Source organism: Triticum urartu, chromosome 2, assembly GCF_003073215.2.
Source record: "Triticum urartu cultivar G1812 chromosome 2, Tu2.1, whole genome shotgun sequence".
In the NCBI taxonomy this organism is placed as follows: domain Eukaryota; kingdom Viridiplantae; phylum Streptophyta; class Magnoliopsida; order Poales; family Poaceae; genus Triticum; species Triticum urartu.
Window position 1 is genome coordinate 497,392,561 of NC_053023.1, and position 17,198 is coordinate 497,409,758.

Consider the following 17,198-nt stretch of genomic DNA (forward strand, 5'->3'; position numbering starts at 1 on the left):
CAAAATGTTTATGCCGGATTGATGCTTCTAGAAATCTTTTAGATTCGGCCGCGTGAGGCACTTTTATGGAAATCACCATAGGAGAAGCTACTAAACTCCTAGATAATATTATGGTTAATTATTCTCAATGGCATACTGAAAGATCTATTAATAAAAAGGTGCATGCGATAGAAGAAATTAATGTTTTGAGTGGAAAGATGGATGAACTTATGAAATTATTTGCTAATAAGAGTGTTTCTTCTTATCCTAATGATATGCCCTTGTCTACTTTGATTTAGAATAATAATGAATGTATGGATGTGAATTTTGTTGGTAGGAACAATTTTGGTAACAACGCGTATGGAGGAAATTTCAATCCTAGGCCTTATCCTAGTAATCCTTGTAATAATTATGTTATTCCTACAACAATTCTTATGGAAATTATAATAAGATGCCCTCTGATTTTGAATCTAATATTAAAGAATTTATTACTTCGCAAAAGAATTTTAATGCTATGATTGAAGAAAAATTGCTTAAGATTGATGATTTGGCTAGGAACGTTGATAGAATTTCTCTTGATGTTGATTCTTTGAAACTTAGATCTATTCCACCTAAGCATGATATCAATGAGTCTCTCAAAGCCATGAGAATTTCCATTGATGAGTGCAAAGAAAGAACCACTAGGATGCGTGCTAAGAAAGATGCCTTTTATAAGCGTGTTCTTCTAGTTCCTATGAAATAAAGATGAAGATCTAAAAGTTATTGATGTGTCCCCTATTAAATCTTTGTTTTGCAATATGAATCTTGATAATGATGGGACTGAATATGATCCACCTTTACCTAGAAGGCGTTCTAAGAATTCGGAATTTGTTGATCTTGATGCTAAATTTGATAAAAGTGGGATTGAAGAAATTAAAACCCTAGATGTTGCTAAACCCACTATTATGGATTTCAAGGAATTTAACTATAAAAATTGCTCTTTGATTGATTGTATTTCCTTGTTGCAATCCGTGCTAAATTCTCCTCACGCTTATAGTCAAAATAAATTGTTTACTAAACATATTGTTGATGCCTTGATGCAATCTTATGAAGAAAAACTTGAATTGGAAGTTTCCATCCCTAGAAAACTTTATGATGAGTGGGAACCAACTATTAAAATTAAAATTAAAGATCACGAATGCTATGCTTTATGTGATTTGGGGGCTAGTGTTTCCACGATTCCGAAGACTTTGTGTGATTTGTTAGGTTTCCGAGATTTTGATGATGCTCTCTAAACTTGCACCTTGCGGATTCCACTATTAAGAAACCTATGGGAAGAATTAATGATGTTCTTATTGATGCAAATAGGAATTATGTGCCCATAGATTTTATTGATCTTGACATAGATTGCAATCCTTCATGTCCTATTATTCTTGGTAGACCTTTCCTTAGAACGATTGCTGCAATTATTGATATGAAGAAAGGAAATATTAGATTCCAATTTCCGTTAAGGAAAGGCATGGAACACTTACCTAGAAAGAAAATTAAATTACCTTATGAAGCTATTATGAGAGCCACTTATGGATTGCCGACCAAAGATGGAAATACCTAGATCTATTCTTGCTTGTTATGCTAGCTAGGGGCGTTAAACGGATAGCGCTTGTTGGGAGGCAACCCAATTTTATTTTTATTCCTTGCTTTTTGCTCCTGTTTAGTAATAAATAATTTATCTAGCCTCTGTTTTGGTTGTGTTTTTTTGTGTTTAATTAGTGTTTGTGCCAAGTAGAACCGTTGGGAAGACTTGGGGAAAGTCTTGTTGAACTTGCTGTAAAAAACAGAAACTTTAGCGCTCACGAGAACTGCTGTCATTTTTATTTGGAAAGTGCTATTTAGTTAATTATTTTTGCAGATGATTAATAGATAAATTCCTCACGTCCATAAATTTATTTTAGAATTTTTGGGGTTCCAGATCTTGCGCTAGCTACAGATTACTACAGACTGTTCTGTTTTTGACAGATTCTGTTTTTCATGTGTTGTTTGCTTATTTTGATGAATCTATGGCTAGTAAAATAGTTTATAAACCATAGAGAAGTTGGAATACAGTAGGTTTAACACAAATATAAATAAATAATGAGTTCATTACAGTAACTTGAAGTGGTCTTTTATTTTCTTTCGCTAACGGAGCTCACGAGATTTTCTACTTTAAGTTTTGTGTTGTGAAGTTTTCAAGTTTAGGGTAAAGATTTGATGGATTATGGAACAAGCAATGGCAAGAGTCTAAGCTTGGGGATGCCCATGGCACCCCCAAGATAATCTAAGGACACCTAAAAGACAAAGCTTGGGGATGCCCCGGAAGACATCCCCTCTTTCGTCTACCTCTATCGGTAATTTTACTTGGAGCTATATTTTTATTCGCCACATGATATGTGTTTTGCTTGGAGCGTCTTGTATTATTTGAGTCTTTGATTTTTAGTTTACCACAATCATCCTTGATATACACACCTTTTGAGAGAGCCATACATGATATGGAATTTGTTAGAATACTCTATGTGCTTCGCTTATTTCTTTTGAGTTATATAGTTTTGCTCTACTACTTCACTTATATCTTTTAGAGCATGGTGTGGATTTGTTTTATAGAAACTATTGATCTCTCATGCTTCACTTAGATTATTTTGAGAGTCTTAATAGCATGGTAATTTGCTTAAAATCCTAATATGCTTGGTATAAGATTAATAATAAAACTTTCTTATGAGTGTGTTGAATACTATGATAAGTTTGATACTTGATAATTGTTTTGAGATATGGAGATGGTGATATTAAAGTCATGCTAGTTGAGTAGTTGTGATTTGAGAAATACTTGTGTTGAAGTTGTGATTCCCGTAGCATGCACGTATGGTGAACCGTTATGTGATGAAGTCGGAGCATGATTTATTTTTGATTGTCTTCCTTATGAGTGGCGGTCGGGGACGAGCGATGGTCTTTTCCTACCAATCTATCCCCCTAGGAGCATGCGCGTAATACTTTGCTTTGATAACATGTATATTTTTGAAATAAGTATATGAGTTATTTATGACTAATGTTGAGTCCATGGATTATACGCACTCTCACCCTTCCACCTTTGCTAGCCTCTATAATACCGCGCACCTTTCGCCGGTATCATACACCCACCATATACCTTCCTCAAAACAGCCACCATACCTACCTATTATGGCATTTCCATAGCCATTCCGAGATATATTGCCATGCAACCTTCCAACATTCCGTTTATTATGACACACTCCATCATTGTCATATTTCTTAGCATGATCATGAAGTTGATATCGTATTTGTGGCAAAGCCACCATTCATAATTATTTCATACATGTTACTCATGAGTCATTGCATATCCCGGTACACCACCGGAGGCATTCACATAGAGTCATATTTTGTTCTAAGTATCGAGTTGTAATTGTTGAGTTGTAAGAAAAATAAAAGTGTGATGATCATCATTATTAGAGCATTGTCCCAGTGAGGAAAGGATGATGGAGACTATGATTCCCCCACAAGTCGGGATGAGACTCTGGACGAAAAATAAATAAAAGAGGCCAAAGAAGCCCAAATAAAAAAAAGAGAAAGAAAAGAGGCCATAAAAAAGAGAAAATGCCCAAATAAAAAAATGAGAGAAAAAGAGAGAAGGGACAATGTTACTATCCTTTTACCACACTTGTGCTTCAAAGTAGCACCATGATCTTCATAGTAGAGAGTCTCTCATGTTATCACTTTCATATACTAGTGGGAATCTTTCATTATAGAACTTGGCTTGTATATTCCAATGATGGGCTTCCTCAAATTGCCCTAGGTCTTCATGAGCAAGCAAGTTGGATGCACACCCACTTAGTTTCTTTTTGAGCTTTCATATACTTATAGCTCTAGTGCATCCGTTGCATGGCAATCCCTACTCACTCACATTGATATCTATTGATGGGCATCTCCATAGCCCGTTGATACGCCTAGTTGATGTGAGACTATCTTCCCCTTTTTTTCTTCTCCACAACCACCATTCTATTCCACCTATAGTGCTATATCCATGGCTCACGCTCATGTATTGCGTGAAAATTGAAAAAGTTTTGAGAATGTCAAAAGTATGAAACAATTGCTTGGCTTGTCATCGGGGTTGTGCATGATTTAAATATTTTGTGTGGTGAAGATAGAGCATAGCCAGACTATATGATTTTGTAGGGATAACTTTCTTTAGCCATGTTATTTTGAGAAGACATAATTGCTTTGTTAGTATGCTTGAACTATTATTATTTTTATGTCAATATGAACTTTTGTGTTGAATCTTTCGGATCTGAATATTCATACCACAATTAAGAAGAATTACATTAAAATTATGCCAAGTAGCACTCTGCATCAAAAACTCTATTTTTATCATTTACCTACTCGAGGACGAGCAGGAATTAAGCTTGGGGATGCTTGATACGTCTCCAACGTATCTATAATTTTTGATTGCTCCATGCTATATTATCTACTGTTTTGGACATTATTGGGCTTCATTATCAACTTTTATATTATTTTTGGGACTAACCTATTAACCAGAGGCCCAGCCCAGAATTGCTGTTTTTGCCTGTTTTAGGGTTTCGAAGAAAAGGAATATCAAACGGAGTCCAAACGGAATGAAACCTTCGGGAACGTGATTTTTAGGAAGATTATGATCCGGGAGACTTGGACCCTACGTCAAGAAAGAAAACAGGAGGGCACGAGGTAGGGGGCGCGCCCACCCCCACCAGGCGCGCCCTCCACCCTCGTGGGCCCCCTATTGCTCCATCGACGTACTCCTTCCTCCTATATATACCTACGTACCCCCAAACGATCAGATATGGAGCCAAAACCCTAATTCCATCGCCGTAACTTTCTGTATCCATGAGATCCCATCTTGGGGCCTGTTCCGGAGCTCCGCCGGAGGGGGCATCGATCACGGAGGGCTTCTACATCAACACCATAGCCTCTCCTATGAAGTGTGAGTAGTTTACCTCAGACCTACGGGTCCATAGTTAGTAGCTAGATGGCTTCTTCTCTCTTTTTGGATCTCAATACAATGTTCTCCCCCTCTCTTGTGGAGATCTATTCGATGTAATCTTCTTTTTGCGGTGTGTTTGTTGAGATCGATGAATTGTGGGTTTATGATCAAGTCTATCTATGAATAATATTTGAATCTTCTCTGAATTCTTTTATGTATGATTGGTTATCTTTACAAGTCTCTTCGAATTATCAGTTTGGTTTGGCCTACTAGATTGATCTTTCTTGCAATGGGAGAAGTGCTTAGCTTTGGGTTCAATCTTGCGGTGTCCTTTCCCGGTGACAGTAAGAGCAGCAAGGCACGTATTGTATTGTTGCCATCGAGGATAACAAGATGGGGTTTTCTTCATATTGCATGAGTCTATCCCTCTACATCTTGTCCTCTTGCTTAAGGCGTTACTCTGTTTTTAACTTAATACTGTAGATGCATGCTGGATAGCGGTCGATGAGTGGAGTAATAGTAGTAGATGCAGGCAGGAGTCGGTCTACTTGTCTCGGACGTGATGCCTATATACATGATCATACCTAGATATTCTCATAACTATGCTCAATTCTGTCAATTGCTCAAGAGTAATTTGTTCACCCAGCGTAGAATACTTATGCTCTTGAGAGAAGCCACTAGTGAAACCTATGGCCCCCGGGTCTATCCTTATCATATTGATCTCCTACTACTTAGTTATTTCCTTTGCTATTTACTTTGACTTTATTTTACTTTGCATCTTTATTATAAAAATACCAAAAATATTATCTTATCATATCTATCAGATCTCACTCTCGTAAGTGGCCCTATAGGGATTGACAACCCCTATTTGTGTTGGTTGCGAGGATTTATTTGTTTTGTGCAGGTGCGAGGGACTCGCGCGTAGCCTCCTACTGGATTGATACCTTGGTTCTCAAAAACTGAGGGAAATACTTACGCTACTTTGCTGCATCATCCCTTCCTCTTCGGGGAAAACCAACGCAGTGCTCAAGAGGTAGCATCATCACACTTTTATTTTCTTACAACTCAACAATTACAACTCGATACTTAGAACAAAATATGACTCTATGTGAATGCCTTCGGCGGTGTACCGGGATATGCAATGAATTGTGAGTGACATGTATGAAAGAATTATGAATGGTGGCTTTGCCACAAATACAATGTCAACTACATGATCATGCAAAGCAATATGCCAATGATGGAGTGTGTCATAATAAACGAAACAGTGGAAAGTTGCATGGCAATATATCTCGAAATGGCTATGGAAATGCCATAATAGGTAGGTATGGTGGTTGTTTTGAGGAAGGTATATGGTGGGTGTATGATACCGACGAAAGGTGCGCGGTATTAGAGAGGCTAGCAATGGTGGAAGGAAGAAAAGTGCGTATAATCCATGGACTCAACATTAGTCATAAATAACTCATATACTTATTGCAAAAATCTACAAGTTATCAAAGCAAAGTATTACGCGCATGCTCCTAGGGGGATAGATTGGTAGGAAAATACCATCGCTCGTCCCCGACCGCCACTCATAAGGAAGACAATGAAAAAATAAATCATGCTCTGACTTCATCACATAACGGTTCACCATACGTGCATGGTACGGGAATCACAAACTTTAACACAAGTATTTCTCAAATTCACAACTACTCAACTAGCACAACTTTAATATCACCATTTTCATATCTCAAAACAATTATCAAGCATTAAACTTCTCAAAGAATTCAACACACTCATAAGAATTTTTTTTACTATTCTTGAATACCAAGCATATTAGGATTATTTAAGCAAATTACCATGCTATTTAAGACTCTCAAAATAATCTAAGTGAAGCCTGAGAGATCAATAGTTTCTATAAAACAAATCCACCACCATGCTCTAAAAGATATAAGTGAAGTACTAGAGCAAAACTATATAACTCAAATGATATAAGCGAAGCACATAGAGTATTCTAACAAATTCCAAATCATGTATGGCTCTCTCAAAAGGTGTGTACAGCAAGGATGATTGTGGTAAATTAAAAATAAAGACTCAAATAATACAATACGCTCCAAGCAAAACACATATCATGTGGTGAGTAAAAATATAGCTCCAAGTAAAGTTACCGATAGAAGTAGACGAAAGAGGGGATGCCTTCTGGGGCATTGATGTCTACTACACAACCTTCTTCTTGTAGACGTTGTTGGGCCTCCAAGTGCAGAGGTTTGTAGGACAGTAGCAAATTTCCCTCAAGTGGATGACCTAAGGTTTATCAATCCTTAGGAGGCGTAGGATGAAGATGGTCTCTCTCAAGCAACCCTGCAACCAAATAACAAAGAGTATCTTGTGTCCCCAACACACCCAATACAATGGTAATTTGTATAGGTGCACTAGTTCGGCAAAGAGATGGTGATACAAGTGGTATATGGATAGTAGATAATAGTTTTTGTAATCTGAAATAATAAAAACAGCAAGGTAGCAAGTGATAAAAGCGAGCGTAAACGGTATTGCAATGATGGTAAACAAGGCCTAGGGTTCATACTTTCGCTAGTGTAAGTTCCCTCAACGATACTAACATAATTGGATCACATAAATATCCCTCAACATGCAACAAAGAGTCACTCCAAAGTCACTAATAGCGGAGAACGAACGAAGAGATTATGGTAGGGTACGAAACCACCTCAAAGTTATTCTTTCCGATCAATCCGTTGGGCTATTCCTATAAGTGTCACAAACATCCCTAGAGTTCATACTAGAATAACACCTTAAGATACAAATCAACCAAAACCCTAATGTCACCTAGATACTCCAATGTCACCTCAAGTATCCGTGGGCATGATTATACGATATGCATCACACAATCTCAATTCATCTATTCAACCAACACAAAGGACCTCAAAGAGTGCCCCAAAGATCTACCGGAGAATCACGACGAAAACATGTGCCAACCCCTATGCATAGGTTCATGAACCCGCAAGTTGGTCACCTTAACATACATCAAGTGGCACGCGGTATCCCATTGTCACCACAGATATCCACGGCAAGACATACATCAAGTGTTCTCAAATCTTTAAAGACTCAATCCGATAAGATTACTTCAAAGGGGAAACTCGATCCATTACAAGAGAGAAGAGGGGGGAAGAAACATCATAGGATCCAAATATAATAGCAAAGCTCGTGATAAATCAAGATCGTATCATCTCAAGAACACGAGAGAGAGAGATCAAACACATAGCTACTGGTACATACCCTCAGCCCCGAGGGAGAACTACTCCCTCCTCGTCATGGAGAGCACCGGGATGATGAAGATGGCCACCGGAGAAGGATTGACCCCTTCGGCAGGGTGCCGGAACGGGTCTAGATTGGTTTTCGGTGGCTACGGAGGCTTCTGGCGGCGGAACTCCCGATCTATGTTGCGTTCTGGAAGTTTTAGGTCACGTAGGTATATATGGGTGCAGGAGGTACGTCAGGGGAGCCACGAGGGCCCCACGAGACAGGGGCACACCCTAGGGGGGGCGCCCCCACCCTCGTGAGCACCTCGTTCCTTCCTTGACGTGGGGTCCAAGTCCATCAGGTGTGTTTCCTTCCAAAAATAACTTCTCCAGTTGATTTCGTTCCGTTTCGACTCCGTCTGATATTCCTTTTCTTCAAAACACTGAAATAGGCATAAAACAACAAATCTGGGCTGGGCCTCCGGTTAATAGGTTAGTCCCAAAAATAATATAAAAGTGGATAATAAAGCCCAATATTGCCCAAAACAGTAGATAATATAGCATGGAGCAATCAAAAATTATAGATACGTTGGAGACGTATCAAGCATCCCCAAGCTTAATTCCTGCTCGTCCTCGAGTAGGTAAATGATAAAAAGATAATTTTTGATGTGGAATGCTAGTTGGCATAATTTCAATGTAATTCTTCTTAATTGTGGCATGAATATTCAGATCCATAAGATTCAAGACAAAATTTCATATTGACATAGAAAATAATAATACTTCAAGCATACTAACAAAGCAATTATGTCTTCTCAAAATAACATGGCCAAAGAAAGTTATCCCTACAAAATCATATAGTCTGGCTATGCTCCATCTTCACCACACAAAATATTTAAATCATGCACAACCCCGATGACAAGCCAAGCAATTGTTTCATACTTTTGATGTTCTCAAACTTTTTCAATCTTCACGCAATACATGAGCGTGAGCCATGGATATAGCACTATAGGTGGAATAGAATGGTGGTTGTGGAGAAGACAAAAAGGGAGAAGATAGTCTCACATTGACTAGGCGTATCAACGGGCTATGGAGATGCCCATCAATAGATATCAATGTGAGTGAGTAGGGATTGCCATGCAACGGATGCACTAGAGCTATAAGTATATGAAAGCTCAACAAAAGAAACTAGTGGGTGTGCATCCAACTTTCTTGGTCACGAAGACCTAGGGCATTTTGAGGAAGCCCATCATTGGAATATACAAGCCAAGTTCTATAATGAAAGATTCTCACTAGTATATGAAAGTGACAACATATGAGACTCTCTATATGAAGAACATGGTGCTACTTTGAAGCACAATATGTGAGACTCGCTATATCATGGTGCTACTTTGAAGCACAAGTGTGGTAAAAGGATAGTAGCATTGCCCCTTTTTATTTTATTTTATTTTATTTTTTATTTGGCCTTTCTCTTTTTTTATTTGGCCTTTCCTTTTTTATTTGTTCTTTCTTTTTTTGGGACAATGCTCTATTGAATGATGATCATCACACTTCTATTTATTTACAACTCAATGATACAACTCGATACTAGAACAAAGTATGACTCTATATGAATGCCTCCGGCGGTGTACCGGGATATGCAATGAATCAAGAGTGACAAGTATGAAAGAATTATGAACAGTGGCTTTGCCACAAATACTATGTCAACTACATGATCATGCTAAGCAATATGACAATGATGAATGTGTCATGATGAACGGAATGGTGGAAAGTCGCATGGCAATATATCTCGGAATGGCTATGGAAATGCCATAATAGGTAGGTATGGTGGCTGTTTTGAGGAAGGTATATGGTGGGTTTATGGTACCGGCGAAAGTTGCGCGGTACTAGAGAGGCTAGCAAAGGTGGAAGGGTGAGAGTGCGTATAATCCATGGACTCAACATTAGTCATAAATAACTCACATACTTATTGCAAAAAATCTATTAGTCATCGAAACAAAGTACTACGCGCATTCTCCTAGGGGGATAGATTGGTAGGAAAAGACCATCGCTTGTCCCCGACCGCCACTCATAAGGAAGACAATCAATAAATAAATCATGCTCCGACTTCGTTACATAACGGTTCACCATACGTGCATGCTACGGGAATCACAAAATTCAACACAAGTATTTCTCAAATTCATAACCATTAACTAGCATGACTCTAATATCACCATCTCCATATCTCAAAACAATTATCAAGTATCAAACTTCTCTTAGTATTCAACACACTCATAAGAGAATTTTATTATTAATCTTGTATACCTAGCATATTAGGATTTTAAGCAAATCCCATGCTATTTAAGACTCTCAAAATAATATAAGTGAAGAATGAGAGTTCATCTATTTATTTAAAATAAAACTACCACCATGCTCTAAAAGATATAAGTGAAGCACTAGAGCAAATGACAAACTACTCCGAAAGATATAAGTGAAGATCAATGAGTAGTCAAATAATTATGCAACTATGTGAAGACTCTCTAACATTTAATAATTTCAGATCTTGGTATTTTATTCAAACAGCAAGCAAATCCTAACAAAATAAAAAGACACTCCAAGCAAAACACATATCATGTGGCGAATAAAAATATAGCTCCAAGTAAAGTTACCGATGAACGAAGACGAAAGAGGGGATGCCTTCCGGGGCATCCCCAAGCTTAGGCTCTTGGTTGTCCTTGAGTATTAACTTGGGGTGCCTTGGGCATCCCCAAGCTTAGGCTCTTTCCACTCCTTATTCCATAGTCCATCAAATCCTTACCCAAAACTTGAAAACTTCACAATACAAAACTTAAAGTAGAAAACTCGTGAGCTCCGTTAGTATAAGAAAATAAATCACACTTCAAGGTACTGTAATGAACTCATTCTTTATTTATATTGGTGTTAAACCTACTGTATTCCAACTTCTCTATGGTTTATAAACTCTTTTACTAGCCATAGATTCATCAAAATAAGCAAACAACACACGAAAAACAGAATCTGTCAAAAACAGAACAGTCTGTAGTAATATGGATCAAACGTATACTTATGGAACTCATAAAATTCTCAAATAAATTTCTGGACCTGAGGAATTTATCTATTAATTATCTTCAAAAATAATTAACTAAATAGCACTCTCCAAATAAAAATGGCAGCAATTCTCGTGAGCGTAAAGTTTCTGTTTTTGACAACATGATCAACAAGACTTCCCCCAAGTCTTCCCAAAGGTTCTACTTGGAACAAACACTAATTAAAAGCATAAAACCACATCTCAACATAGGCTAGATGAATTATTTATTACTAAACAGGAACAAAAGGCAAGGAACTAAAATAAAATTGGGTTGCCTCCCAACAAGCGCTATCGTTTAATGCCCCTAGCTAGGCATAACAAGCAAGAATAGATCTAGGTATTTCCATCTTTGGTCGGCAATCCATAAGTGGCTCTCATAATAGCTTCATAAGGTAATTTAATTTTCTTTCTAGGTAAGTGTTCCATGCCTTTCCTTAACGGAAATTGGAATCTAATATTTCCTTTCTTCATATCAATAATTGCAGCAATCGTTCTAAGGAAAGGTCTACCAAGAATAATAGGACATGAAGGATTGCAATCTATGTCAAGATCAATAAAATCTATGGGCACATAATTCCTATTTGCATCAATAAGAACATCATTAATTCTTCCCATAGGTTTCTTAATAGTGGAATCCGCAAGGTGCAAGTTTAGAGAGCATCATCAAAATCTCGGAAACCTAACAAATCACACAAAGTCTTCGGAATCGTGGAAACACTAGCCCCCAAATCACATAAAGCATAGCATTCGTGATCTTTAATTTTAATTTTAATAGTTGGTTCCCACTCATCATAAAGTTTTCTAGGGATGGAAACTTCCAATTCAAGTTTTTCTTCATAAGATTGCATCAAGGCATCAACAATATGTTTAGTAAACAATTTATTTTGACTATAAGCGTGAGGAGAATTTAGCACGGATTGCAACAAGGAAATACAATCAATCAAAGAGCAATTTTTATAGTTAAATTCCTTGAAATCCATAATAGTGGGTTTAGCAACATCTAGGGTTTTAATTTCTTCAATCCCACTTTTATCAAATTTAGCATCAAGATCAACAAATTCCGAATTCTTAGAACGCCTTCTAGGTAAAGGTGGATCATATTCAGTCCCATCATTATCAAGATTCATATTGCAAAACAAAGATTTAATAGGGGACACATCAATAACTTTTAGATCTTCATCTTTATTTCATAGGAACTAGAAGAACACGCTTATAAAAGGCATCTTTCTTAGCACGCATCCTAGTGGTTCTTTCTTTGCACTCATCAATGGAAATTCTCATGGCTTTGAGAGACTCATTGATATCATGCTTAGGTGGAATAGATCTAAGTTTCAAAGAATCAACATCAAGAGAAATTCTATCAACGTTCCTAGCCAAATCATCAATCTTAAGCAATTTTTCTTCAATCATAGCATTAAAATTCTTTTGCGAAGTAATAAATTCTTTAATATTAGATTCAAAATCAGAGGGCATCTTATTATAATTTCCATAAGAATTGTTGTAGGAATAACATAATTATTACAAGGATTACTAGGATAAGGCCTAGGATTGAAATTTCCTCCATACGCGGTTGTTACCAAAATTGTTCCTACCAACAAAATTCACATCCATAGATTCATTATTATTCTCAATCAAAGTAGACAAGGGCATATCATTAGGATCAGAAGAAACACTCTTATTAGCAAATAATTTCATAAGTTCATCCATCTTTCCACTCAAAACATTAATTTCTTCTATCGCATGCACCTTTTTATTAGTAGATCTTTTAGTATGCCATTGAGAATAATTAACCATAATATTATCTAGGAGTTTAGTAGCTTCTCCTAAAGTGATTTTCATAAAAGTGCCTCCCGCGGCCGAATCTAAAAGATTTCTAGAAGCAAAATTCAATCCGGCATAAAAGTTTTGTATAATCATCCACAAATTTAAACCATGAGTAGGGCAATTACATATCATTAATTTCATTCTCTCCCAAGCTTGTGCAACATGTTCATGATCAAGTTGCTTAAAATTCATAATATCGTTTCTAAGAGAGATGATCATAGAGGGAGGAAAATACTTAGAGATAAAAGCATCTTTGCACTTGTTCCATGCAAAGAGGAAAACCAAGCTTTAGCATGATCTCTAAGCGAAAAAGGAAATAGCTTCAATTTAACAATATCATTATCCACATATTTCTTGTTTTGCATGTCACACAAATCAACGAATCTATTTAGACGGGTAGCGGCATCTTCACTAGGAAGGCCGGAGAACGGATCTTTCATGACAAGATTCAGCAAAGCAGCATTAATTTCACAAGATTCAGCATCGGTAAGAGGAGAAATCGGAGTGCTAATAAAATCATTGTTGTTGGTATTGGTGAAGTCACAAAATTTAGTATTATCTTGAGCCATCGTGACAAGCAAGCAAACTAACACACAAGCAAACAAAAAGCAAGCGGGCAAAAAGAGGCAAATAGAGAAAGAGAGGGAGGATAGAGAGAGAGAGGGCGAATAAAATGGTAAGGGTGAAGTGGGGGAGAGGAAAATGAGAGGCAAATCGCAAATAATGTAATGCGGGAGATAAGGGTATGTGATGGGTACTTGGTATGTTGACTTTTCCGTAGACCTCCCTGGCAACGGCGCCAGAAATCCTTCTTGCTACCTCTTGAGCACTGCGTTGGTTTTTCCCGAAGAGGAAGGGATGATGCAGCAAAGTAGCGTAAGTATTTCCCTCAGTTTTTGAGAACCAAGGTATCAATCCAGTAGGAGGCTACGCGCGAGTCCCTCGCATCTGCACAAAACAAATAAATCCTCGCAACCAACGCAAATAGGGGTTGTCAATCCCTACAGGTCCACTTACGAGAGTGAGATCTGATAGATATGATAAGATAATATTTTTGGTATTTTTATGATAAAGATGCAAATTAAAATAAAGGCAAAGTAAATAGCAAAGGAAATAACTAAGTAGTAGGAGATCAATATGATAAAGATAGACCCGGGGGCCATAGGTTTCACTAGTGGCTTCTCTCGAGAGCATAAGTATTCTACGGTGTGTGAACAAATTAATGTTGAGCAATTGACAGAATTGAGCATAGTTATGAGAATATCTAGGTATGATCATGTATATAGGCATCACGTCCGAGACAAGTAGACCGACTCCTGCCTGCATCTACTACTATTACTCCACTCATCGACCGCTATTCAGCATGCATCTAGAGTATTAAGTTAAAAACAAAGTAACACCTTAAGCAAGATGACATGATGTAGAGGGATAGACTCATGCAATATGAAGAAAACCCCATCTTGTTATCCTCGATGGCAACAATACAATACGTGCCTTGCTGCCCTTACTGTCACCGGGAAAGGACACCGCAAGATTGAACCCAAAGCTAAGCACTTCTCCCATTGCAAGAAAGATCAATCTAGTAGGCCAAACCAAACTGATAATTCGAAGAGACTTGCAAAGATAACCAATCATACATAAAAGAATTCAGAGAAGATTCAAATATTACTCATAGATAGACTTGATCATAAACCCACAATTCATCGGTCTCAACAAACACACCGCAAAAATAAGATTACATCGAATAGATCTCCACAAGAGAGGGGGAGAATATTGTATTGAGATCCAAAAAGAGAGAAGAAGTCATCTAGCTACTAACTATGGACCCGTAGGTCTGAGGAAACTACTCACACTTCATCGGAGAGGCTATGGTGTTGATGTAGAAGCCCTCCGTGATCAATTCCCCCTCCGGTGGAGCTCCGGAATAGGCCCCAAGATGGGATCTCATGGATACAGAAAGTTACGGCGGTGGAATTAGGATTTTGGCTCCGTATCTGATCGTTTGGGGGTACGTAGGTATATATAGGAGGAAGGAGTACGTCGGTGGAGCAACAGGGGAGCCATGAGGGTGGAGGGCGCGCCTGGTGGGGGTGGGCGCGCCCCCCTACCTCGTGCCCTCCTGTTTTCTTTCTTGACGTAGGGTCCAAGTCTCCCGGATCATAATCTTCCTAAAAATCACGTTCCCGAAGGTTTCATTCCGTTTGGACTCCGTTTGATATTCCTTTTCTTTGAAACCCTAAAACAGGCCAAAAAACAGCAATTCTGGGCTGGGTGTGACGCCCAGGTAATTAAGCTACAGTGATCATCTACTAATGACGCCATGTCACCTCAATTATAGTTCCTAATCTCGACTTAGTTCGAAACCGATTCAAATTCAAATTTAAAATATAGGCAAACAACAAAAGTTTTCAAACAATAAAACTAAAATGTCCAGGTTGTTCCAAATAATGCGTAGGTAATTATGGTGGAGAAACCACACATTTATAAAATATTTATAATACTATAAGATGAATAAAACTGTAGATAAAACAATTAAATTAAATGCCTTTTGTATTATGTAAAATACTAAACTGTTCTGTTTAGGGTAAATCTTTTTATGGCAGTGGGTTTAGTGCAATGCTAAATTTAGGAGTTGAAATTATATTTTTACAAAATTAAAATAAAACAGAAAAGAAAAAGAAATAAAAGAAAAGAGGTTACAAAAACAGAAAACCTAAACTAAAAAAAAGGAAATAGCACCCCCACTGGGCTCCGGCCCAGCTGGCCTGCCCAACTAGGCCTTGGCCCAACTGGCCGAAACCAGTCAGACCGGCCCACCCGGTGCCCCCCTGTATAACCCCTCACCCCCGCAAACCCTAACCTAACTCCCCCCCACTCCCCACGATCCCCATTCCCCCCCAGCGCGAGATCTGGATCGGGAGGACGTCGAAAAAGAAATAAATAATATAACTTAACCACTACTAAAAACGAATGAAAGAACGTGAAACACTGATCCCCTCGCCCGCACGCCGACGCCGCAGCCCGAGCTTCTGCCCCAGCAGCTCGACAAGTCAAACAAAAAATAGTTGCCGCCGTACCCGCCGAGACTGCTTCTCGTACATGCGCCAGTGTCCGATCGAGGGAGTTTATCCGGAGCCAAGTTCGGGACTTACACTCTTAGCATCCCCTGACACGGTATATAAAGCTTACTCCCCGGCCTGCCTCCTCTACGACGTCGTCGCCGTCTTCCTCCTCAAACCCCCGCTGCCACTTCCCTACAGGCTCTCGGTGAGGCCGCCGGCCTCTTCCTCCCCCTCGTCCCCATCGACGCGGTCCAGCTCCACCCGCGTGCGCACGCCCGACCGCACGCCCGGCGACCTCTGGTCGCGCCCGCGCCACGTTCCCGACCGGCTAGTGCCCGCCCACGGCCCCGCGCCCTCCTGCTCGCTGCACCCGCCGCCCGACTCCGGCCACTGCACCGCGGCGCCGCTCGGAGGCCCGCGTCCTCCACCCGAAGCGCCGCTGCTTGTCGCCCCTGGCCACCGCGTGCACGCGCGCGCACCGCCCTGCTCCTCCCTCTCCCCTATCCCTCAACCGCGATCGCGCGAGCCCCGCTGTGGCCGCGCACCGCTGCTGCCGCTGCGCCTCCCCAGCGCCCGCCCGCTGCTTCCCGGCCCCGCCGTGGCCTTGCCTCTGCCGCGACCCGCGCCTTCACTGCTCGCGGCCACGGCCGGCGCCTCGCCACGACCGCCCAGCTCTGCCATGGCCTTCGCCTTACCCCTTCCCGTCCGGCCGCGCGCTGCGCCGCTCCCTGCGCCACGCTCCTCGCCGGCGTTTGCCACTGACCTTGCCTCGCTTCCCCCTCGCTCGGGCGACGCCCGAGACCCGGCGCCCGCTAGCGCCTGTAAACCGCATCGCCCCTCTGGGCCACTGACATGGGGGCCCCAGCCCCAGAACGTTTTAATTAAAAAAAAGAGGAGAAAAGAATTTTAAAAAAATATAATTAATTAATTAATTAATTAATTAAGGAATTAATTAAGTTAATTAATTATAATTAGATTAACCTAATCACTAATTAACCTAATTAACTGTTAGTTAATTAAAACAGAGTATGACGATCGGGACC